Source organism: Parasteatoda tepidariorum, chromosome X2, assembly GCF_043381705.1.
Source record: "Parasteatoda tepidariorum isolate YZ-2023 chromosome X2, CAS_Ptep_4.0, whole genome shotgun sequence".
NCBI lineage: Eukaryota > Metazoa > Arthropoda > Arachnida > Araneae > Theridiidae > Parasteatoda > Parasteatoda tepidariorum.
In genome coordinates, this window is record NC_092215.1 from 8,136,898 (window position 1) to 8,164,789 (window position 27,892).

The following is a 27,892-nucleotide window of genomic DNA, read 5'->3' on the forward strand; positions in this document are numbered from 1 at the left end:
AAAACAGCATTTTTTTCTAAAAAGGTTTAAGCACTACTCTGTCAAAAAAATTTATTTAAACCAAGTATTGTGTAAAATCTAAGAATTAATTACATATATTTACTTTGTTGCATCAGCATTAATTCATACAAGTACTTATTTATTTTTTGTTATTGTTCTCATTCACTTCTAAATGTCCTCTTAAAAATATCGAAGCAATATTTTCGAGGGAAATACATGGTAAAGTAAAGCAGTTGCTTTCACATTAACAATTTCGTAAATATTTCGAAAAAATAATTGCAATAAAAAAAGAGAAATCATTAACAACAAAATTTAAAACCCTATTTATCTTCTTAAGAGATATTTTATAAATAAAGAATTAAGTAACACCAAATTTGCTTTGAAAAAAAAGATTATGAAAAAAGAAAGTAAAGAATAACATGACAAATAGGTGTTAGTAATTTATTTTACTTCCTTACTTAGCCTGAATAACTCTCAAGCTCTAATTAAGACTCATTTGTGTAAGATGAAGTAAAATACATTAGCTTCTTTCAAAGTTTCTTTAAGAAATAAAAGCTAAGAATAAGGGGAAAGGAAAATTTTTAAGCTCTGTTTGAGTAACAAAATTTATTTCGAGGTGTTCAAACAAGATGTTGGTGCTTTTTTTTTATTATTAAAATAAATTATTAATCTTCCTAAAAGCTAAAACATTGCATTTGCACTGTTTTTCATTTTACATTTATAGAAGCACCTAATACATTAATTTGCATTTTCTTCAAAAACACAAGATATATATATATATATATAGATAGATATAGATGTAGATGTAGATGTAGATGTAGATGTAGATGTAGATGTAGATGTAGATGTAGATGTAGATGTAGATGTAGATGTAGATGTAGATGTAGATGTAGATGTAGATGTAGATGTAGATGTAGATGTAGATGTAGATGTAGATGTAGATGTAGATGTAGATGTAGATGTAGATGTAGATGTAGATGTAGATGTAGATGTAGATGTAGATGTAGATGTAGATGTAGATGTAGATGTAGATGTAGATGTAGATGTAGATGTAGATGTAGATGTAGATGTAGATGTAGATGTAGATGTAGATGNATATATAGATATAGATATAGATATATATATAGATATATATATATATATATATCCAGTGTTCCCAAGCATGCTTGGCAACTAAACAATGAGGGTTCCGCGTTTGGCTGACCACCTGACCGGATATATATGTATGCAGATTATGCTGGAGGATTACACTGTGTATGGGTATATTTAGAAATTACAATTTTGTATAGGATTTTTTATAGCTAAATTAGTTTTATTTTTTGATATTTGTTACAAAAGTTTTAAGGCACAAGTACGCAATTAGGAACTTTTTTATATTAATTAATTAAATACATCACGTGCTGTACAAAAATGTGAAACCACTCTGTTGTTTTATACCACTGATGTTCGGATATCAGAGTTTTTAACGCAAGTAGATGTTTCATTATTAAGAGAGAAATGACTGGAAAAAAACAACTGATGTTTTGTGAAGATACTCAACCTAAAGTTCATTCAATGATTTTTTTTTATTTTGCATTTTTTTTGTTACAATTTTGAGTTATTTATGTATTGACTTGTGCTAATAGCCCTTTTCTTATAGAAAAAAACTAATTAATTTTAGAAACAAATAATTTTATGATCATAATTTTTATGATAAGATGTATTTTATTTCAGATTTCAATGAAGGGGGACACTAACATAAAAAAAGAATAAAAGAAGAATGAGAAGGAGCGTTTTATGCTCAAAATAATTTCCTTAAACTATTTTTTAGAAAAGTATTTTCATTTGTTTTGTTTATTTCTTTATTTTCATTAATAAGATTTAAAGGCGCACTATGACTCCTAAACCTTTGTAAAAACTTATTTTAAATTTTTTAAACTTCGCAAAGTATAAAGTAATTCCTTAAATATTTTCCTCTAATTCAAAATTTTGAAGAAAATGCAACAACTAATACCACGTTTTCACAAGCACAACACACAATTTTTCGAGTTTCAATCATGTTTTTCAGGTAGTAATTTTCAATTAACTCTCATATATTCAACTGAAACTATTTTTACAATATTTCCTATAATAAGATTAAAGATAATCTACTGCTCCACAATTCAGCACAGTATTTTTGCACCCTTTTTGTTGAATATTTTAGCTACTTAAAAAGTGGTTTTTTAGGAAACTGCATCAATGTTAGCCATTCGTACATGCAGGCTACATCTTACATTCATAACCTTAGAAGTACTAAGCTTAAAATAGCATTTGTTGATACACCAAATATCTGAAAAAAATAACGAATCTGAAAAATAACGGCCAGAAAAACTGATAAAAACTTAAATTATTCATAAAATACTGCAATGAATATTTATTAATCAGAGAAAACGTTATTCACAAAATATTACGATTATTTGAATGAGCGCAAAACTTAATAAAAAACAGTACAAAAAAAGCATTACAAAAGAATAATTTTAGTAACGCATTCTAATTGACTCAATACTGCTTTTTTATCCCTCTAGGAATTATAGCGCGATATAAGACAAAGAAATATTGATTTTTTTTATTTATTTATTTTAATCTGGGAACAAGATACTGTATCGTAAAAATTTCTAGATCAAATTACGGCATAGAGTAAAGGCTCATTGGGTGCATAATTCGTAAAATCCATTTTTGCTGTACAATATTATACCGCAATTTTTGCAGTAATATTTATATAGAGTGAGTATACAGTAACTATTACTGTAAGAATTACAGTATATTAGATTTTTTGCTTCAGCAAAAATTTTCCGGTAAAAATGGATTTTAAGGTAAAAAATACTGGTACCCTGAGTACCTGTACTTTGTACCGTAATTTGATTCGTAATTTTTTATTGTGTAATATGCTATAGTTCTATAATATGTGACACCCCGACTGCTGCATTAGAAGAGTAATTTATCCTCTCCTCTAAATAGCCCTATGATTCTACAGCAGGTAAGATTTTAGCAGAAGAACTAATTAAAACTAACTAAATACACATGGGAAAAACTAACTAAAACGCTCGTGAAAATAGTGTGAAAAAGACAGTAGAAAGAACAGAAGAATTGTCTAAAAAAAAACAAAATCCAATATTAAAGCATTTAGAGCTTACGTATATAATATATTCTAATACTAATTTGGTACAATCACATATTAGGGCATTTTTTCAAGATTTTTTTAAACAGATTTTAATTTTTTGAGATAGCACTGAGGTGCTTTTGATATTAGCAAATTTAACTGATCTCTAATGGTTTATACAAACCTAATGAACATTACACATAATTGACATAAAAATAATTAATATTTATTCCGCAAACAATTTTTGAAAAAGTACCTCATATAGGGAGGAAAATATTCTGGTAAAATTACCGTACTGTATGGTAAAGACATTTCTTGTGAAAAAGAAAAAAAACATTATCCTGGTTAAAAATATATATATATATGGCATTTAAACCATTCATTTGGAAATTTTCTGTTCAGATATAATAAGGGTTTACCAGAAATTCTGGTATTCAAAATTATAGTTTTTATTACCTCACATTTAATAAAAAATGCAAAACTTAAAAGTAAATTCAGCCGAATAAATTGCTTTTATACCATGCTTTAAGGTATCATAATAAAATCACTAAATATTATTACACTAACCAAATTTTTCCAATATTATAAAACTAAAATTTATTTTAAATTTTGTATAAACCATAACCAAATTTTACGACATATTATAAAACCAAAATTTAGTGTAATTTTATCAAAATGATCAGAACTCTGGGAAAAATTAGTGAGCTTTTTGGCGTTTGTAAAGATCCAGAAACATTGTAAACTTTAACGTATTCTGATAATTAACCATGCTTTTTTTTCTTAGTGTAGAAGCATTTTTCGTTTTTTTTCTTCTCAGATATGATTTCTGTTGTGTATTATAGAGTAGTTACAAAATGTTTTAGAGCATTGTAGTTATGCTCTGGATGTTTATTATTAAAATAATTTTACAAAACAAATTTCTGATATTATAGAAAAAAAATTGCATTTATTTACTTATTATACTATAAGTATTTTTTGCTGTTATTTTTTAAGAATAAAAATACTTAGAAGTTTATTTTCCTAAAAAATCATTAATCTCAATCCTTTTTCTACAAAATTGTTTTCTGGAATTCAATTATTCTTATTAGATTCGAGACAACGTCAATTGCTTTTTAAAAAATAAACCTAACGAATTTTATTTAATTTTCTTTCATTATTGTAAAAAAAATATTTTTAATTACTCAAAATCAAACTTAGCTCTTAATTTTGTTAAATTTTCGATGGGTTTCTTACGGCTTTAAAGAAAACTTTTAAGCACTCATATACTTTACATTTTTCTTTAGAATTCTTTTCTTTTCTTAAATCATACGAGTACATGTGTATTTAATTATTTTTAAAATATATTTAATTAAAATGCAGTGGAAAATTGAGCTCAACGTTTTCTTTGTATTAAGTTTTCGTTTTAATTTATTCTCTTTTTTAAATGTAGAAACTACTCATAAAATTTCTGCTTCCATCTCATATGTAGGCTCGTTCTGTCTCGTTTTAAGTTATTTAATTGATATTTCTATTTATTTTATTGTTTAAAACCCCAACATCCCTGAATTGTCATTCGTTATTTTAGTAAAAAAAAGAAGCTGTGCGTTTGGTTATTTCAGAAAAAAATTTAAAAGAAGAAAGCAGATTATAAATTTTAGTTAGTTTCGTTTTGGATAAAAAGAAACACTGCAGCAAATTTTTCTACCGAACTTTAAACAACGTGTTTTACTTCAAAACCAATTCAACACAACCCTTAATTAAACATATTTAAACAATCGTTAATTACTTAACATCTTTTTCAGTAATGCTTACTGATCACAGCGCATTTCTCTCATTATTTCAAATCTTTCAAATATCTACTTTTTTTTTCTTTTTAAAAAAAATTTTAACCGTCATTACAAACCCCCCCCCCTCCGAAAAAAAAAGAAAAAAGAGAACATAAAAATCTTGCATTACTTTTATTATTATTTTTAAAAATTGCAAATCAATAGCAACATATAAAACCGGTTATGCAGCATTTTCTTACCAACAAATCAATGATCATAATTTAGCTTAACAGAGCTATTTTTTTAATGAACAATCTTCGTTCGCAAGTTCTCATGAATAAAAACATCTAATCAAAAACAAGAAAAAGGATTTTTTTTGACTCGCCTTTAAGGCTTTGAAAAAAGATACTTGCGAAAGACAAGGCGCGATATAGTGCAACTGCCCCTTTTTTACAAAGACATTTTAACATTAAACTATTCCTAAGTATCGTTTCCAGAAAGATACTTTACGAGTTTCAAAAATTTCCACTTAATAAGAAAGTAATATACAGAAGCATTTTATAGCTTACATGGAAATTGTGCATTTTTTTAAACAAAAATAGACTCTTGAATAATTTTATATTGTGGTTTATCATAATAAAAACCCAAATTCCAGAATGTATTTTTCTTTCCTGTACGAACTTTAAAAACGGATAAACCTAGCTTCGAAAACAAATGCTTTGTATTATATTTGAATACTTTCTCTCTTAAGCTTAATGTTCAGACATATTAAAGCATGCATAACCAAACAGTTCACAAATGTTTATTTTCTTTTACGAATCGCTTAGAACATACATTATTATTTTTATATAAGATGATACATTCTACGCATATTTCACTAAAGTATTTCGTAGCCAAACCATAAAGCATTTATACGCCAAACCACTATTTGCGAGGGTGTCTTTTATCACTCAAAAAGGTTTGGGAGAAAGCCATAAATTTACATCATCCTTACAAGTGAAATAAACAAAAGGTTGCTGATGACAGGAGCTAAACTTACCGTGCATTGAAAAGGTACATAAAATTTCGAAAATGTCCCTCATAAAAGAAATAGTAAAACAAGGTAGAAATTTATTTTTATTTTAGTTTTGTGAAACTAGCTTTCTATTTTTTTTTTTTTTTTATATTTCCCTTACTTAATAAAACTTTTTTTGGCTTGACTATGTTATTATTTTTACATAAATTTGCTATTTATACACAATTGCATAATAATGCGTTACTTTTAACATTTAAAAATAATTAATGTTCAAAATCCTAGGCATAAGGAAGGACTTTTTTTTAGGATTTCGTGTTTCTAAATTTTGAAGTATTTAATCTAAAAATGTAGTAAGAATTTAATAAAATCTTTAACGTTCTTTTTAAACTTTTAACTTACGACTCTATTTTTGTAAAAAAAGTTTTTTTGGAGAAATTTTATTTTAATTATCGCAACTAATTGAAATTAAATTAGACAAATCTATTTAGTTCTAATTGCATTACATTTTTACCTTAATTTTTTGCGTAACACAATTTGAGTGAACCGTTTCCTTTATTTCAGATTAAATAATATTTCTCGTTTACTAAAAACATCTTAGCGCTTGCATACTAACTGTAAAAAATATTAAATAATTAGAAATATTTTGTTTTACTCCAAAAATCGTTTTTTACGTCAAAAATTCATGAAATTGACGGCACCTTGAAAATGAAGCTTCATAATTTGACTGAGAATCAAACATTTTAGCAGAATTGAAAATCAGTTGTTTAAGAAATGATTAATTAACCATGAACACATAGTAAAATCAAAATAGAAAATTCAATGTAACTAAGAAAGTTATTTTTAAAATATTCTATAATATATTATTTACTCATATTTGTAATTTGTATTTTACACCTGTGATATATTATTTGCATTCCTTGACACATAATTTAATACACAGAGAAAACAATTCTGGTACAATTACAGTACTGTATGATTTCTGGTCATGAAAAAAAAAACATAACTCAAACCAAAATATGCCGTATTTAAGTCATTCATTTGGTAATTTTTCCATGTAAATGATAGCGATTTATCAGAAATTCTGGTTTTCAAAATTATAATCCTTATTACCACACATTTAATAACAAATACAAAACTGAAGACGAATAAATGGTTTTTATGCCATGCTCTGAGGTGTGGTGAAAAAAATTACCAAATTTCAACACATTTACCAAATTTATCACATATTTTAAATTTGAAATTAATCAGAATTATATTTGATCAAACTCATTTACTAAGTGCCTTGATAAAAATTACTGAGCGCTTTGGCGTTCCCACAGAGCCAAAAACACGATGAACATAAACGTGTTCTGGTAGTTTTGACAATAGTTTTTTCAAAGAATATTTTCTTAATTTTATAACTAACTATTTATCATCTTATCAACTTCTAAATTTAATGAATTTTTTAAAAAAAAATTTAATTTCTTACTTTCTACCCTTTTAAAGTAGAATTCGCGTTCATAAACTAATACCAAAACATTTTTTGTTGTTGAATATTGGACGTTTAGATGCTAAGGGACTTTTAAAGACAAATATTTTTTTAATAACATGACAAATTGCTAATTTTTTTCGAATTTACTTAAAAAAGCCAATGAGCTGTATGGAAATTTTACTAGAAATTTCGAAATTTTACTTTTTTGTCCAAATTTATGGAAAAATTCGAAAATTATTCCTATAGTAAATGGAACTCGATAATTTATCGAAACATCTTATAGAGAAAAAGAATGGAGAATTAACGTGAAACTGTAGGAACCAATCTTTTTTAAAAGTGTTTTCTTAGTATTATAATAACAATTGAAAATCTCAAAGAAAAACAATCTATCTAGGAAATGGTTTAGGTAAAGAAAGGTAAAAAAATTATTAAACTACTCCGCTACAGATGTTACAACTGAATCAGTTTTAAAATTACAGCTGCAATTTAACTAAATGTTATAACACAGATAGATAAAAAAAACATTCAATAAGAACATGCCTGATACAAAATAAGCAATTTGATTGATTACTAATTGATTAAAGATAAATCTTTACCATAATAAAATCTAAATATTTTATTTATTGCTCAGAATTTAATTGAATATATTTAAAACAATAGGTACCCAACATTTTAGTAAAATTTAATCTGTTTTATTTTCTGAATAAAAAGCATATTATCAATATTTTTAGTCTTCTGGTTACTAAACATCAGTCTTGATGGTTTCTTAGAGACTTTAAGCTTTTTTAGACCCCTGTTTATAGTATTCGACTAATTGCTAAAATCATGAATCACTGGCATTAGTATATTCATAATATTTTACTTATTGTTTACGTAGAAATCCCTTTCATATTATATTTATAATATTTTACAAATTGCATAAAAATATTTCATTCAACTTTCATATTTATAATATTTTCCTACTAAGAGGAAGCATAGGAAAGTTTTTCTTTCTGAATTAAAAAAAAATAAAAAGAAGTTTTGAAAATCGAACGAATTCACCCTGGGATACTCAAAAGATTATATTTTCTTATATTTTAAGATTTTTCTATTTATTTTATTATTAACTCAAAAGCTCTTGTCAGAAAATTTTTGAAGAGCTTTCTGAACCACTTTGTTCGATTAACCTACAAAGCAATCAGAAAAGTTTCAATATCTTCGCTTTAATTTTCCTATATAGTCTTGGATTTAGAGAAAATCAAAATTCCAACGAAATTGATGGAAATAATTACCTTCAAGTTCGAAAGTTGAATAAAAGTAAAATTCAATATCACCTTAGTAGAAATTCAATCAAATATTTTTCGCGAAATCAAGAAAGAATTCTCAAACTTTTCGTCTTTAATTCCCTCCTAATAGATCACATGAGAGTTCTAATGTTTTCTACTTTTCCATTACATTTCTTCTTCTAGTAGAAAAATGTTTTGCTTATAAGAAGAAATTTTTAGAAAATTGCTTGATTCAATTGACTGTACTGAGCTAAGAATTAGCTTTTTTGAATGGCGTAGATATTTCTTAGGTGATCGTTTTTATTTTGAGATGTTTATAGAAAAAAGAGAATAAGAACTACACTTATAAATGAAAATACAAATATTATATTATTGTATAAGATGTTTAATTTTATTTAAGTTTAAATTAATTAGAAAATTTATAATAGTTTCTATTTTTTTTGTTTTTAAAAAAAATATTTTAAACAAAAAAAAGTTGAGAGCTCTTAGCTACAAATCAAAAACATGAAAAATGTCTATGCTTTATTAATATTATTTATTATTCATATGCGTACAAAGCGGAAAAATTGATTAAAAAAGAAATCATTAATATTAAGAGCTAAATTATAATTCAGTCATAATTGTGCTAATTGTTGAAAAAAAGATAGATAACCATATGGAATCATTTGTCATCGAAAATTAATACACAAAAGTTTAAAAAAAATGAGTTTATTAATATTTTACTATTTAAACTGACTTTTCACTGGGAACAATACGTAACAAAAATTACAATTTCAGTATGTCATTAATAAATAGAAACTTACTTTAAACATTAAAAACACCAATTCGTAACTAAACAAAATTTGTTTCTTTGTGTTACAAAAATCGTTATAAAATGATTCAGAATGATATTAATTGTCCTCGCTATATAATACACAAAATTCTTAAAAAGTTAATTACGCATTTTAAATGTAATTTTTAAATGTGATCCTCAGTTTAAGGCACTATGTTAAAGAAATCAACAAAAATAAGCTCAAATAACCGTAACTAATTGACATTGCTCAAATAATAGATTTCACAAAACTTAATTTAAAAATTGAATCTATCCTTAACAACTTGAAATTTAATTTTGAATTTAAAAGTAACAGCTAATTTCTTGTTAAACGCTATTATTGTTTTTTTACAGATCTATAAAGTAAATTAAACTATCCATAACTATTTGAAATTGATGTCTTTATAATAGAATGCTCGAAACCTACTTGAAAAAGCTAATACATGCTTGACTACTGTTAAAAATAGCAGCAAATAAGTAATGTGTGATTTTGAATAATCGTTTAGTTCACCAATTGCACTGTAAGAAATTTCTGTTAAAAAACATAATAATTTTTTAATACAACTCCTACACAAACGCTCTGTTCTCAAAAACTACAGAAATTTAATGTAAAGCTGCATGGTCGTAATCTGGCAAAAGGTAAATTTTTTCTGTTAATAAAATAAAATCTGTAATCACTGATACAGATTATATCTTTTAGGTGCAGATTTTGTCAGTTTTGAATATGAAAAACTTTGGTATCGATTAAGTGACAACAAATAATTTGATACATTGAAGCAGATGTCGACCGACTTTTATGGTGATTAAGAAGTTAGCCTCATACCTGGAAGGTCCAAATCTCGCTTCGGAACATCTAAACTTAGCGATGGATTTCTACGATTATTCTTTTAAACTTAATGGTTTTTAATAGCTCAGAAATTCCGAAAAATCTCACAAAAAGTGGAATAACTAAAAAACTGATCAAAAGTTTAGAAATATGTGTCATTGCGCATACCAAAGAGCATACAGCTACCTTTATACCAAATTTCAGAGTCGTACCCTGACCTATCTGGTGCGTACAGATATTTGGATATTTTGTACAGTGATTTGAACAGGAAATTTCTGCCAACATGTTTTTTGCTGCAGCATACGAATTATCTCTGACTGCAAGAAATTTTACTTTGCTGCAGGAAATTTTCCGCATTATAACAAAAAAAAATTTAACAGCGTAGAACCTTTCCTAAGAGAAAAAAACATTCATCATTAATAGTTTCTATACGAATTCTGTATTTTTTCTATATATAAAACGTTTTAATTCCTCTTAAAAAGAAAATCATCAAAAAAGCATGTTTATTTTTTAAATTCAACTTTATTTATATTATGTTCATTTTTAAAGCTATACTTTTGTTAATACTAAACAAAATTAAAAGACGATAATAAAAATGCATTAATGTTTTTTATTATTTACTTCAATTGTGAATTTAAGAATAAAAAAAAGAGTGACTTAAATGCCACGGAAACGGAAAAAATTGATATAAAAATACCAGTGAAGTAAAAATAAAAATCTATAAACTTAGAAGCAATTTAAGTAACATTTATTTCAATACTAATTAGAGCCAGTATTCACTGAGCTCATTATTTTTTATAATTATTTAAAATCTAAATAACCTCTCATAAAACGTGGGTTTAAATTAATAAATTAAATTAAAATACTGTTCTTTTTTGTAAAATAATCAAATGTTTCTCGGTTAAGAAAATAACAAGTTTATTTTCCAAACACCCCCTGCTGAAGTTAAAAAAGATAATAAAATAAAAATAAAAAACATTTATAACATGAAAAAATTCTTTCACAGCTTGTTTAACCGAATAGACTTTAGGAAGAAATGAACTAGAGTTTTCTAACCGAATTCTATTCAGAACTGACAAAATAGAGTTTAAAAACACGAAATTGAACATTACTTTTGTTGTATTATTTATGTTCCCCGCGTGCAAATAACACTGAAATAAGGCTGAAGCTGAATAAATAATGTACATTTTCTTACAAGCACTACTGACTGGTGAATAACAAGAAGTAATCCTCATTTCTCGGTTGCATTTTGATTGTTTTCCTCAGTTTAACACAATTTATTTTCAAAAACTTATAAAAAATTTAGATTGATAAATTCATTTTTAAACGAAATTAGTGTATTTAGTTTGTTCATATTTAAAAAAAAAAAGTTCAGTACCTTTAATTTGATTAAAATTGGGAAAAAAAAAAGAAATTTATATCAATATGAAACCATAGCTTCCGCACATGATGTTCTGTAATTAATACCCTTTATATATATTTTTCGAATACATATAAAAAGTAAGGAAAAGTAAGTAGTCAAATTAACTATTTGATGCAAACTTTCCTTTAAGCATATTTTTCCTACTTGTTAAAAAATATTTTGTATTACTTTAAGTCAAAATAAGTGAAAAATATTTTATTTAACCTTCTAATAATTAATAGTTACGACATAAAGCATGAAACAGCGGTGTCGTTTTCCGTGTTACAAACACGGCTCACTTCCAAATGCTAAATTTAAAATTTGCAATTTTTTAGATCTAAGAAAATTCTAAGTTCATTAGTTCTAAAAAAAAACGGTAATTCATAATTGAAATTTCTTTCATTTACAAATTTAACTAATATTAAATTTTTAAATATGGGAAGAATTTTTTTTTCAAACACTTGTTTTTTAATCTTTCACAGTAGTACAAATATAATTCCATTATCTAACAGATTTTTTAGTAACTATTAGAGGGTTTTTTATATTTAAAAAATTTAATAAGGTTAATTAATTTTTACTTGTAATTAGAGCGTCATAAAAATATGCATTAAAAGGCCTCCAATCTTCCATCTGAACTAAAGGATTAAGTGTCGTGAAACAAATAAATCATTACTGAGATAGGCGACACTGAACGTACCAAAACCTGTTTGATTCCCGGCGGAAACAGGAAGTAGTTGAAAATGCTTTATTGAAAACACCTTGAAATTTCATCAGGCAATCAAACTGTGTTTATTGTCTTTCATCACCGCTTCCTCACTAGCGATTCGACAGTTTTTTACTGAGTTTTTGTTTTTTCTTTGGGTATATATTTAATGGCTAACCCTAATATGTGTGCTTTTTTTAAATTCATTTTTGACAAGGATACTAAAAACTAAAATTAGGTGAGGAACATCCTTTATTAATGACTATTCAAAGATTATACATATTTAAATTTCATTTTAAATCATTTTTTTTATCTTCCATTATTAATACAAGGCAACAGCCTCAATTGTGGTTTTCTTATTGATAAGCTTCTTATAATTTAACCAAAATGCAAAGTTTAAAATTATATAATCCAGATCCTTCATAAACATATAGCAAAAATAGGAAATGAAATTATCCAGAATCTAAAGTGAATGTATCATATATAATAGCGTAAGTGCAAAAGGTCATTAAATAAAATCTATTATTTTGAGCAACTAACTATTATCTTGTCATTGTGCAATAAATTATGAAAACTTATTAATGGAATTATTGAGGCAATTTATTCTCTTTCAAAACACTGTGTTTAAAACTATTCTTTATTTAAATAGTAGTCATTTTTTATTTCACAACCAATCAAGGAACCTTTTCGAACATACGAGATAATATTAACTTTTTTTGTCCTATTGTCTGGACGTCAGACAGCATGCATCATTTGAGCGTGCCAGTGACACAGTGACATGTATAAATTTATTTTTCGGTATTTTTAGACATTATTTTTACACATACAAGTTTTATACCGCTTTTTCGCTTGTTTGTTATCAAATTTTATACGTTATAAAGTTAACATTATTTTAACGCTTAAGTCCTCGTGCTTTGATTTGGTGCTAATATTTTAATGTTAAGCGAAACTTCGTGAAATGGCATGAAAACTCATTAATTCATTCAGAAAGTTGATCACTAATTTATACAGCCAGCTCCCTTTGAGATAACAGCTCAATACCCGTTATTTTAACGAACTTCAACAAAATTATTAGACTTGACCGTTCATTTCTGCAGCCAGCTTCCTTCATTGAAAAAGAAGCCATTTACTCGTAATTATAACGAACTTCAACAAAATTAGTAGAGTTGATAGTTTATTTATACAAACAACTCCCTTGTGTCATCACAATTTTGATCCTCTGCAGAGGTTGACTCTTCCTCTTTGGTAACGGTCTGGGAGCTGAATCGAGCACAGAGCTCTTTATGATAGAACAATTTAACAAGGACCGAAATCAGGCGCCTTCGCTCCAGGCTGATCAAAGTGATCACCCACTCGCCGTCTGTGAACCGTCTTTTTACGATCACAGTGGTACCATAAGAATTGTGAAATGGATACCTAAACGATACTTGTGCATATTCCTTTTCAATCGCTAATTAAAAATGTGAATTAAAGGTATATTACTGACTAGTTACCATTGTTTTTTTCTTGAAATAAAGAAAGCAAATTAAATTTTGTAGATATGCCGAATGATCTGTTCATTTTTCCGAATATTGAAAATCATTGAGAGGTCAACATCGACTACTCATCCCGGGGTCACTGTCTCGAGAGGAAGGGTCCGTTTCGGCCTCAACTAGTATAAATTTACTAGAAAAAAGTCGGAGTTAACAAACTTCTTGTGTAATACCAGGAGGCAATTAAATTAGCAATAAGATGTAAAAATTTTAACATTTAAAGTGTGAGTTGGCAGTGGTGATTATGTCAATTCTTGAGTTAAAAAAAGGGTTAAAAAAAGTTTGCTCATGATCATCAACGAAGTTTTAATTTCATTACAGCTAAAAAAAAGTGCAATTGTTGAAAGCTATGAATAAAGGTATCATTTTACCCCGTAAAACCTGCTTGCATCAAGGCGAACACTAACATAAAAAAGTTCTTTTCAGAGAGGTAGACAATTAAAAGCTACAGTTTTCAGAATTTTTGGTAGTTTTGACAACTTTTTAAAAGCTTTATTATGAGAGACCTTTAACAAAGTGGCGTTTAATATGAATCCACTACAAGTAGTGCTGTGGAAAATAATTTTAAATCAAATATATAAAACGAAGATTAGAACATAAACTTCGCTATCACTAGAAAAAAATTTTCCAAGAAGAGTAGACGTTGGCAAACCTGTAAATTTAGATATAAAATGCACCTTAAAAAAGTGGTAATGAATTTGAGCGTGAATTTAATTGATAATTTTGGCGCTAGGCTACAATTTTTTGAAAACTTATAAAAGTTAAAAGCAACATAATAAAAGCTTCATAATTTTTTCATTTGATTTTAAAATAATTTTATAATTTCTAACTTTAGGCTTGGGTATTTCGTCTTGAAATTGATAGTTTAAGTATAAAAAGTTCTTATATGATCATAGGCGCTCACTTCTACGATCGTAGACAAAAATATTCTTACTGTTAACAACATTCATGTTATAACGTATAAATCTGAATTTGGAAATTAAAATCTGAAATTGTTTTACGAACTCGACAAATTTTTAGACATTTAAAACATTAATATATACGATAAATTATTTAAATATTCATGCTTTTATGTGTTGAAAAAGTAGCTTAATTTTTTGGGAAATGTTCGTAATAATATACTACCGCTTAGTAAACCATTTTCTAATGACTGTACAAGTTGCAAAGCCAAGGTGGCCGTAAAAAATATTTAGTGTAGGTTTCTAAACAACAAGGTACTTAGCCAACACTTAAAATCATAGCTGCGTAACTAATAATACACAGGACGTCCCGTTCATGCTTCAAATAGAAGTAGGGCACATCTTAAGGAATAAAAATAGCGCGTTAGTCCATGTTCAGAAATGTCAACGCACGCCGCTAGGGAGGCTTCCCTATTTTGAACTCTTTCTTTGCGTGACATTAAACAGGCATTTCTATTTTATTTTTTAAATTTTCTTCATTTTTATGTTTTCTAATAATAATTGCTGAAATGGATCAGAAATAGCTGTTTTATCGAAATTTAATGATTTGTTAAACTTGTACAGTTAGTCTATTGCAATGACTTTATTTAAATGCAATATGTCCCAGCCAAGACTTAAATTTTTTAACATGGTTTTTTGAAGCTCTTTAGCCTGTAAAAATAAAATAAAACATAATTTAGGTGCCATAGACTTGAAGCAAAGCTATAATTTTTAACTATATATGTCCTCTTGCCGTGAAAAACTATCCGAGTTTTAGAACAAATATATAATAAAATTTATAAAACTTTTTAGAAATCGCAAATTTGGTGACATTTTCCAGCTAGATAAAACTTGTCAAAATTAATGCCTTATTCTCATATTTTGCAGAGTTTATTGAGCCCAGATAATGAAGCATTGGAATAAGCTTTTATATATTAAAAAAATTGAATTACAAACGCTTTTCTCAAAACTGAGACTTTTCTCTAAATTGAAGTCAATTTTCAGATTAATCATAAACGGCGTTTGCTAAAGATAAGCTAAATTTGATCTAACAGTCAGGAATAACTGTTGCAAACTCACAGCAGTTATGAAAATTGCTGATTATTCACAAGAAAAGTATCATTTCCTGCGGCGACAGGGCATTTGAAAAACAGCAGTAAAATTATTTTTCATCAATGGCTATTTTCTCAATTTAATTTTTTTTCAACAATGATAAATATCGTATTAAAGTTTAGCTAATAATAGTAGTACGGACTATTTATGCTACATAATTCAGAATTTTTTTTATATATAAAAATAAAACATGGATTCTTTCAAGTTGTCAAGAGTCTTAACATATTAAAATCGGTTTCTCTTTTTTTGAGCGAATGTAGTTCATTTTAATTAAGCAAATGTAAACGCTCAATCGAACTTTCTTATGAAAAAATGTTTATTAGTTTGCACAAAAAACTCCTCAGAGTGATGTTTTGAAACCAATTTTTTACCGCAAGCGTCAATTTTGCGTTCGCTTTCTGAAAAATTTCTCTACCAACTTTTACCATTTTTCTACATATTTAAAGTTCTCTTATGAAATAAAGTTTTGTAAAAGAAAACAAATGTGTTAATAAAAAGACACGTTACTCTAAAACTATTTAAAATTTATTAATAGTGGCACTAGTAATTTAATTAACACTTTGTTAAGCAAAATTTAATTATAACATACCTAAGGCGAATGAAACTAACACCGCTTCCCATCCTTGAGAAGAAGATTAAACTAGGTCTCAAAATTGCAGGTAATCTCAGAAATTTTAGAACTAATGATGCTAATGGATTCTTTGGCAAAGTTAGGTTGATTATCGATTTAATTAATGGTCTTGATAAATGATAAAGAGAATGTTGAAACAGTATTTCATCAGTGTATAAAATTCTAACTCTTTAATTGTATTGCCATTTAATGCAACAAAAATAAATACAATAATTTTAAATTATTTTTTTTAATTGAAAACGAAATATCAAAAGATAGATTTGACTTCTACTTTAAATATAAAAATAAAACCCTTCCGAAAAGTCAGAAGAGTTGACAGCTTCTGCAAGAATTCATGCATATTTTTCCTTTTTTTATTTTACACAATTTTTTATATTATTATTATTCATTGTTTTTTTGTCTTGCTCTAAAGCTAAATACAGCTAACCATACAGCGTCAGAATCAAATAAATATATTTAAATTACAAATATTCATTGACATCATAAAGAGAATTTTATTGAAGGATGAAATATTTCATAAAAAAAATTAAACACTTTTTGTAAATTAATTTAATATAGATGTTTGCTTAAATTAAATGAAAATTCGAATTTTTTGATAACAATTTATTTTAATCGTATTTTATTTCATACGTTAAAAATTAACTACCATGATGTAATAAAAGAGTGCTTACGAATTTTTTGATGAAGGACAATGAATGGTAATTTGATTTGAAAATGGAAATTATGATTTAAGAAAATATGATTTATGTATTTTTAATTTTACTAGAAAATCTTTAGTGATTGTCTACGGTGTGTATTATTAAAACCCTAAATGATCGATACATTTCTCGAAAGGTAAAGTTTTTTTTATGCAAACATAATTTTTTATACAAAAGCTTTTTGTATTCAACCATCAATTAAAATTTCAATACTTTATGAATGGTCAATAAGCTTCCCAAAAAGTACATTTTTTTTTGTGCAAGCAGCAATTTTTATATGAAAGTTTTTTTATACAATCCTCAATTATAACGGCAATATTTTATTAAAATAACCTTTCATAAAATATTTATAATTAGCGCAGTTTTTTTAAAAATACATTTGGTTGTAATCAAAGTCTGATATAAAATATATTTTTTTTTGACGGTAATAAATTTTTTCGACAATTTATATAGAAGAATGTATGAATGTATATATATATATATATNTTTAAAGAAATAATTTCGTTATCAGTTTAAAATTGATTCAAACGCTTTGTTTAATTTTTTTTAATATTTAGGCTATAGCAAAAGTGGCACTAGACCAAGTATATATTTCGGACATTTACCAAAGGTCTAGTCATATTAGGTCTGTTTAAGTGTCATTGCTCGGTATACCCTACACTGATGTTTTAAGGTCAAGTGCCATTGCCCGGTATACATTTGCCCGCTATACCCTACCCTGATGTTTTTTTAAGATCAAGTGCCACTGTCCGGTATACCCTACCCTGATGTTTTTTTAAGATCAAGTGCCACTGCCCGGTATACATTTGCCCGGTATACCCTACACTGATGTTTCTTTAAGGTCAAGTGCCATTGCCCGATACTCCAAACACTGATCTTTTCTTCTAATCTATCGTCAGTAAGTATTAAAATATAGAATAAAAATATCAAATAAATATAATAATATTAACGAATAAATTAATATAAAATTGAATATAACAAATATTTCGGGCATTCACCAAAGTGACTATGTGAATGTTGACATTCACCGGTGAATGTCGACATTCTCCAGATTTCGGTGTCTCACCGTAACATATATATATAGATATTAAATATAATGCACGGTCCTTCTAACTATACTAGCAATTATTTTTAATAAAACTATGAACAATAGGTTTAAATAAAAAAATAAGTAAGAATACGAATTATTCTGGTAGTGAGACAACGGTAAGACACAAAAAGAAAACTTTTTAAATAAAATACAGATATTCAATATTGTCCAAAACAAATTAAAAATGAAAACATTTTGACGTCATTTTCAAACTTTCAAGGATTCTTTACTTTAAGCATCATAAAGAAAAAAAATAATATGTCGTTTTAGGCATCATGCACCGAAAAAAAAGAAAAAAAATCGAATTCTATATTTGAAATAAACATGTATCCGCGTCAAACACAATTCAATAGATAATTTAGGAATAATTCCATAGTTGTCAACAATGGGACGTTTTGACACTTTCAGCTTATTATTATTTTAACTAGATCAAGGATTCTCATTTGGCTAGGAATAATGTGGTAAATATAACGAAACAAAGACAAACCTTGATCATTTATACACTCGTGACCAACACTATTCGTTATTTTGTAAGGCATATATATTTTTATGAAAATTATTGACCTACTAGACGGGTAAATATTAATATGGTAACTTAAAAAAAAAAAATTCCTATAAGCTTTAATTCAAATTAACTACCCTTTTATTTTATTTAAAAAAAAAAATGGGAATCTTAACTAGAGGAGCCAACTTCTTCAATTTTTAAGCCAGAGATTTTTTGCAAATGTTAAAAGAAATAGTAAATGCTATTTTTTATCTTTTGGTTTTAAATGATATTAACTTACCATAACATTTAAGTAATTAGAAGATATATATGAAAATACTTCAGCACTTTGGTTATTTAATTGTTATTTCACAACATTTTTAGTATATTGAGGAGCACTTGAAGTTCGGAGTAGATGGTGTTTTGAAGCCCGAATTTTCATGTGACAGTAAAATCGAATGGCCATGGCGAATTTTCATATGGCCAGTGAACGTTCTAAGCTTTTTTGAAAAAAATTTTCTAGTGGTAGTTAAGTTCATGGTATCATGTAAGATTCTTTGCTTTGTAAATTTGATTAAAAGTTATTTTCCACACATCACAACATGTAAATGATTCAAAATATCATTTAAAACACCTCTTTATTCAAGCTCTTTTATAATGTTGTCAAAGTTACAACAAAAATGTTAGAACATTAATTTTCAGTGGTCTGCTATTCTATCTCTCAGAAAGCGTTGAAAGTCCTGATAGAGGGAAAGCGGTTCCTATTTAAAAAGTATTAGCATTAAAACTGAATAAATAAATATTTTTCGCTTCGCTACTTCTTCTGATATAAAAAAAACATTGCATATTTACATATTCGCATGTCAAGAGTTTTATTGTGTTTCTGAATTATCATTGGAAAACGAATATTTTGCGTAGCAAACATAAATATTAATATTGAAGTCATGTTGCTATTACTATTTACGTTCTTGACAATATAACTTAGCCGTAATTTACGATTTTGGGTGTTAACACGTAAAAATGTGCTTTTTTAAGGGTTTTTTGGTTTCTGCAAGTAATACATAATTACTGGGAAATTTATCTAGTTTAAAATAAATTTCTGACAAAACGATTGCATAGGTAAGCTTGAATCGACCTTGGCATTCAGCTTTCATGTGCAATATTACCCTTTGTCGAAATTATCACACTTACTTTATAGTGCATTTTTTATGTGATTTTTTTTATCTCTAAATTAAAAACTAATTTTTTATCGCTATTTCAAACTATGATTTGTCTTCTGTGTGCATGCCACCGAAAACAAAACTTTAAATAAAAATATCGAATTACCTTTCGAACTGCTCAATTTAACATAACGTAGCCTGTTTGCCACATGTTGGACAGGCCTGTTCTAGTTATTCTCATTAATTTCGATAGTGAAATTATAGTAAATTGAGCAAAGTTTTTTTTTTCAAAATTTCGCTATTGTTTAATATTTTAATGACATATTTATCAGGTCTTTCATGTATTTAGTTAATTTAGGGAAATGTCCCGTAAGTCAAAATCATTTTAAACGTTGAAGCATAAACTTGGTTATCACTTTAAAAATCTAGAAAATCTACATCTCAGCGGACCTGATTTAATATAAAAAGATATCTTCTTTTGTTACCTACCACTTTAACTTTGAAAAATCTCTGTGCTTTGAATTGGAATTTAAATACTAAGTGATGAAAAGTACTATTTTCGTCAGGCATGCGAATGCTAATTATACAATGAAATACTTCTTATTTAACCCTTTCTAAGGCAGTGGTAAGTATACTTATCACCAATTACAAATATCCATGGTAAGATATTTTACCACTTTTAATTTGGGGTTCTAATTTTTAATAAATTCAGCTCTGATGGAGTACGGGTGAGTAAAATTGGTGACCATATGTCTGTTTTAGAAAATGTACTGAAAATTATAATATGTATAATTCCTTTTGCAGTTTGTAGCATTTTAAAAATATTTTTTATTATAAAAAATCGCAAGTTAATAAATTTCTTACTTTTTATTACATCCAATAAGCGGTGGTAAGCATGCTTACCAAAAATGGCGTTGAAATTAGAATTAATTTTATCTATTAAGCTAAATGATTTTTTCTTGTGTCATTTTCAATTCCAAAAATATTTATATTTACTATTAAAGCAAATAAATGACCAATTAAAAGGTTAAAAAACCGTCCCTTTAAAACGTGGTCAGTCAAAATAAAGTTTTACAATTCAATGAAAATAACCTTTTTTAGTAATATTCCATATAGGTTCCCCATATATAGCTTTTGTACATTTAATTAGGCAAACTCTCCGAAAACCTGACAAGTACATTATAAAAGTCAAAATTCCAAATTTTAGAAACTATTTTCTACGTTTTAGTATACATAATATTCCACTAATACATAATACATGAAAATATTTCTTTCAGAATCTTGGCGACACATTTGTTTGGAATGTTAGCACTGAAAGTTTATTTTTCTTGGAGCTAGGAAATAAGGCCTCTCAATCATTTTTTCCAAATAGCATCCAGCTTTTAGCTCTACTCGATCTTTTGTTGTGAACAATAAACGTAGTAAAAGTGTCGATATTGCGTTTTCTATATCCTAACATTGAAAGAAGGAACGTTCTGTTTTTATGAGTTATGCTTCGTTGTATGGATTTTTGAAGGAACTCTTTACAAATAAAAGATTACTCGTAATAATCATAAATTGAGCAAAGTGGAATGAAAGGAGTTGCATTTATAGCTTTTGTTAAAGATATGTCAAGAAATTACGCAGATAAATGCTAACGAAACGGTATTTGTAAATAGATTCCTTTCGAAACTTCAATTCTATCATAATTTAGTCGATGATGTATATCCTTAAAAAGATGTAAATCATGAAGAATTTCTTTTATTTGTATTTGTTAAGAGATTAATAACTTTTGAAACAAAAGACATACTGTAACATTGAAAATAATATGTATTATTAAAAAAAACTGAATCTTAGGGTGTAGAATTCTTAATGTTTACTATTTGTTAATGTTTTTAAAAATAATTAACACAAAAATTGAAAAACTAGTTCAATCTACTTGTTCAGCGGCACTGCCTGTGTTCTCTTCGATACATTGATGTCGAAGTTTCCACTTTCTTTGATATAAATACGTATATATATATATATATATATATATATATATATATAAACCTAAACTAAACTCAGCGGCGTGACAGCCCATAGAGGGCCAAGGCCAACTGTGCCTATCTCAGTTTTCTTGACCTTAGGCTCTGGGGTGCAGAAGCAGATGTTCCGGTTAGGTGGTCAGCCGAACTTCGGAACCCCCAGTGTTTAGTTCCCAAGCATGCTTAGTACTCATGTATCGACCCACTGAAGGAATGAAAGGCTGAGTCAACCTTGCCCGGCCCGAGGATCGAACCAGGGACCTGTGGCACGACAGCGCGAAGCAAAATTTATTGCGCGTGCCAAATCCTGAAAAAGCCTTCTTTTATATATTTTTTGGAATTTTTTTCAGATCCGTTGTAAAAAACTGTAGATTTTAGATACATTCAAAGAAATTCTTCGCCCTTTTGAAAAAACATTGATAAAAACTATATTTTTTGTTAAGAATTTTGGATGGGCCCTCAGTCGTCCCGAGCTTAGGGACAATAGTATGCCTCTTTCCTCCTCCCCCCCCTGAATACGATCTTTATTATATCACATGTAAAATGCACGCATAATTTTCTTAAATTGTCTCTTAAAATGATCACTATGATCATCTTGAAGAAAGTATTTTTACGTTCAATGTACTTCTTTCTGGAAGAAATGATAGCCGTTTTATTAAGCTATTATCTCTACCAAATACGCTGAAGTTCGTTACATTTGCGGGTACTAAGCTTCTTTCTGTCAGAAAGGCGCTGGCTGCATAAATGTACGGTCAACTCTTCTAAACTTGCAGAAATGCGTTACTATTACGGGTACTGGGCTTTTTTCTGACAGAAGGGTGCTGGCCGTATAAATAAAAGGGCAACTCCTCTAAATTTGCTGAAATTCGTTACTATAACGGGTACTGGACTTCTTTCTCATAAAAGAGAGCTGGTTGTATACATGAGTGGTAAACTCTACTAATTTTGCTGAAGTTCCTTTTAACTACGAGAATTGGTTTTTTCCCTACAGATTTTCAGAACTTCTTCAGGGATGTTTGTCAGACCGTCGCGAACTGCCCATTGTGCAGCTCTACTTGCAATGTAGAAAAAAACTGATAAAAAATTGCTAATACTACACATTCTTACGTCTTCTTCAGCATATCATCACCCTTTAAAAGCACATTTGTTAACTACTTGTTATGGAATTCCTATTTCTGGAAACGAAAAAGCCAGTCTCATTAGAAATTATGAAGTAAGACGCCAATTAGCTCATCTTTAAAAAACCCGCCCCCTTTCTTTTTTGGAACAAAATATTCAAAAACTGTATTAGTAAATGGGGAATTCACAGAAAAGGGGTTTGGTTGGTAATACGTTGGTATTTAAGTTGAATTGGTTAGAATGTAGGATGAAGTTGAAAAAAAGGAAGCGGAAATTTTATATTCATTCGACTTTATTCTTAAAAAACATTCTGCTTAGTTTTTAATTTCTACTAACATAAGACTGTATAAACGATACAAAATACAATATTTAACTTGTAAAAGCATTTTGTGATTATCTCTGTTAGTTAATAAAAGTTACTGCCGCCGTCAGCCGTGCTTCAGAAAGTTTTGACTGAACGTGCTTCTCACTGTCATAACTCAAAGAGAAATGAACAATTTTAGAGAAATGAATAAAAAATATTCTGATATCAAAATATTATTATTCCAGTTTTTACTTCTTGAGTTATTTTTCGTCTAAGTTTCAGTTCTAAGTTCACAAAAAAAAAATTGTTGACCGATTTTAAAATTTCGAATTAAAATGTTTAAAATTTAAATTTATTTATACAAAATAGGTAAACAAAAAATCGTGTTTGTTTACGTCTTTTAAACATGATGAATGTCAAAGATTCCCCTTTCACTATAAAATGGGCTAATTTGGTGCTTTATTCTCAAAATATTCGGCATTCGACGAAATTTGCCAATTACCAAATTACTTGAAAAATAGTTCATGCAATACTCAAAAATTAGATTGTAAAATGCATTTTATTTTATGGCTGGAGCATGTAAGTATAAATATGCTAAATCAGAATTATATTGGATGAAAAAATTAAGATAATGTGCTTTTTTAATAACTGTAAGCAGAAATTTCATATATATATATATATGATCGGTAGAACTCCGACCCATCCCAGGAGGTATACGGAGATAAAAACTTAAATTATTACATTAAATATTTAAGCTTACAACTAAAAATACAGTAAAATTTTGATAAATGACAGTGGTAGTGATCAGTTAAAAGATAATTAACTAAAAATTAAGATAATTAAAAATTAAGGTAATTAAGAACATGATTTAAAAGCAATGAAAGCTAAAAGCGCCGGTAATCAGCGCCAAGAATTAAAATTGTTATAATAATAAGGAAATTAGAGATGAAAATAAAATCACAAAACTAAAACTCAATGAGAGCTAAAAGTCCTAAGAGTAAATGTCTATAAAAAGAAGTTTGAATAAAGTAGATGAAGTCTAAAATCACAAGTAGATAAAAGTTCAAAATGTAAAAGAGGCTAAAAGTTGATCAGTATAAAATAACGATGACATGTTCGATTGTTGGTTCATGACTGGGANCAAAAAAACACAATACGTACTGGTCTTAAACAAGAAGCTTTAAAAGCAATTATGAACATCTACCTAAATGGAAAACCCCTTTCAGATTTCTGTTCAGAAACCTCTGTAAATCATTGGCTTGATTGTGGAACTGGCAAACGTCATATTTGATTCATTTAAAAAACGCAGTACCCTCGGATAACTTGACATTCCAGATAACTTGACCCTCGTCATTTAAGTTATTTCATAAAAGAAATACTGGTTACTATTAGTAACCTAGTATTTCTTTTATTACTGTATAATGTCATCCTAGTAACGACTAATTCATTGTGCAATTTATATAAATGTTTGTAATAAATAGGAGAAAATTATTTTTTTATTTATTTAAAAGCGACGGGTTAGTTTCAACGGAGGACGGGTGCATTGTTGGACGAGCCGTCCTAGGGGACGGGTAAAATTTCTGAGTTTTTTCGAGCCCTGATAGAAGGATAACTTATTAGAATTAGAAATACAATAAAATTTGATGGAATAAACGTAAAGGTTCTCTTCTGGATGCATTCCTGTTTAGAATCCTGATGTTAGAGACAATACAGAATGAAAGAAAAGAGAAAATTTAAATTAAAAATGATGAATATAAAATTTATTAGATTTGATTGACTATGCATAAGATGCTAGTGCCTGGAACCCATAATATGAAATTTTTTATAAAAAGACAAAAAAAAAAGCAAAATAAGAAATAAAAAATAAGGAAACAAAATTTGAAAAATATGACGAAAGAAATAAAAATTATTGAAAATTTCAAAAAAATTAAAAACATAAAATTAGAAAATTAAACGATGAAATATTATCTCACTATCAGCTCACACGATTGTATCCGCGAAATTAGTGCTTTATTATATTATATTTATAAAGCCATAGCAAAATATATTAATACAATAGTGCGAGGAGCTCGAAAAAAAGATCTGTGCCTAAACAAATTTTTTATCAATTAAAAAAAATTTTTAACCTTTATCAAGTCATTTTCTAATTATAAACTACTTTTTAAAAAAAGGGAAATATATTTTATAATATAGTTTTTGCTACCACTGGAATATTTTTGACGGGCGATCAGAAGCTTCACCTAACGAAAAATGGTGCGAACTTTCCAAACGACACAATAATACTCCCTGAAATCTCGAATCGAAATCACGACACAATAATGTTCCTTGAATCTGATTTAAGACTTAACTCTTCAAATATAAATATTTATACAATGGTAATCATAACTATCTCGTTTCTGTAAACAGGGAAATTCTAATAATGAAACCCTAATGTTACCACTTTTTACTTTTTTTGGAAGAAAAAAAAAGTCCAAATAAAAGGACGTAAGGCACAACTCATTTAATAATCATATTTTTAACTTTAAAACTTGTCACTTGCTGCGCAAATAAATCAAATATGCATTCCAATTGCAAAATTAACAAAACGTTTGATAATTCAATTCCGTAACAATTCTAAATATTTAGTTCCAATTCGTGGAAATGTTAGCTGTAAATTCTACACAATCGAATTAAATACACCTGTGTATCAATTTTTTTAACTTTTTATTTCTTTTCAATCAAAAAAAAATGCGCAACTTATTAACCGTATTAGGAAATTTACTTTTAAAAAAAATGGCAAACTTTTCACGTGCGCAATTTTTTTCAAATATTAGAACAGTCGAATATTCAAAACGCATTTTATCCAGATGTGATTTCGTTTGGATCTTTTGCATACGTTAGCACAGAAACAAACTTTTCTTTTCCATGCAAATCGATCCGACCTTTTTATTGATAAGTTAGAATACTTGTTTACAAAATATTTTGATAAAAAAAAAACAATTCTAATAATTTTAATAACTATTCGCAAATTAACTCCTTCTCTTCAAACATATTCATAAAATCTTATATATTATCTATAATTCATCATGCATAAGTATCTGGAAATGTTAAAATGAATTTTATCTTATTTAGTTTGTTTTTTCCTCATTAAAAAATAACACATTTTACAATTATCAGCTTTGTTAGAAGTATAAATTAGTAAATTATAGTAATAGTCAGCACTTCGTCGTGAGATCTCATCGTTTTTTAAAATTGCTTAACAGTTTTCTTAACAGTTAAAATTGCTTAACTGCTTAACAATTGCTTAGTAATTTTTATTACATAAACATATAAAAATGGTCTTTTTAAACGTATACGAAATAATTTTTTGAAAATTTCCAAAGCGTAATTTAAAACTTTTTAAGCATGTTTTTTCGGTAGTTTTTTTTTTAATTAAATAAAATACTTTAAAATGATACAAACATCGAAAAAAAATGAAACAAATAAGAAACTTGATAGTTTCTTATTTATGAAATAAGCTACCAAAGTCTTCATGAACTTGACCCCTACATGAAAAAAAAGTTTTTCCTTCTGAAAAACTTAAAACAAGTTTCCGGAAGGGAAAAAAATTAGTTTTCCCCCTCTAATAAGGAAAAAGAACGACAAACCCGTGACGGAATCTACAAATGCAATAAAAATAAAAATAAAAAATTGCTTTAAACACTCACCGGTTTAGTGGGTCAACAGTTGAAAAAGAAGTTCCTTTTTGACTTCTTACCTTGAATCTTGTGGTCCGAAGCTAGCGCCGCGGCCAGGTAAAATGATAAATTATTACACCTGATCTATTTGACAACATTGGCCACACATGCGCAGGACGTTTTCTTATGCGCGCTCTGTTGCGCTAACTTTGTCTTTTCATTTAATTAGAATTTAGAGAGCAAAAAGTAAACTGTAAAAATTATCGTTTGCAAAAAAAAAATTATATTTCCCTCTGTTGCGACTCTTAGAGGTACACGAGCCGACCAATCGTTTTATTTCTGAGAACAGTTAGAAACGTGAAAGCGAGTTTTAGAAAACTAAATGGGATTAGCGACATCTGGCGCTATTTTCGCGCAACTCGATTAAAGGAAGCTGGAGAAGTACTATAGAAGAAACAAAGATAAATTGTTCTATTTTATCGCACTTTTAGTTTAAGCAACAGGTCTGCTAACAAACATACGCATTCGCATTTAAGACAAATATAAAGTATTTTTTTATTTGGAAACTGAAAGCAATAATCAAATTGAAATCGTATTTAGAATTTAACAAATATTCAATGAGCTTAGAGTTACAAAATAAATTATGGAAATTATATTCGAGTTTTAAAAAGCAATAAGAAGGACTTTTTAAATAGTATATATNGGTAGGTATATATATATATATATAAAGAGAGAGATAATTCTGAAATAACAAATATTTCTAATGCTTAACGTTTTATTACATGATTTGCGTCAATTGAAGTTT

At 27.6% G+C, this 27,892-nt stretch overlaps 1 protein-coding gene across 4 annotated transcripts in view; it reads right to left on the reverse strand.

The window, feature by feature from the left end:
• The window catches only part of LOC107452992 (hexosaminidase D), a 191,766-nt gene extending 164,512 nt beyond the window's left edge, over positions 1–27,254 (reverse strand). For all 4 annotated transcript variants that reach the window (XR_011638407.1, XR_011638406.1, XM_016069641.3 and 1 more), the window contains exon 1: positions 27,118–27,254. The gene's annotated coding sequence lies outside the window, so the exon portion shown is untranslated. The remainder of the gene's footprint in view (positions 1–27,117) is intronic.
• Between the last annotated feature and the right edge of the window lie 638 nt (positions 27,255–27,892).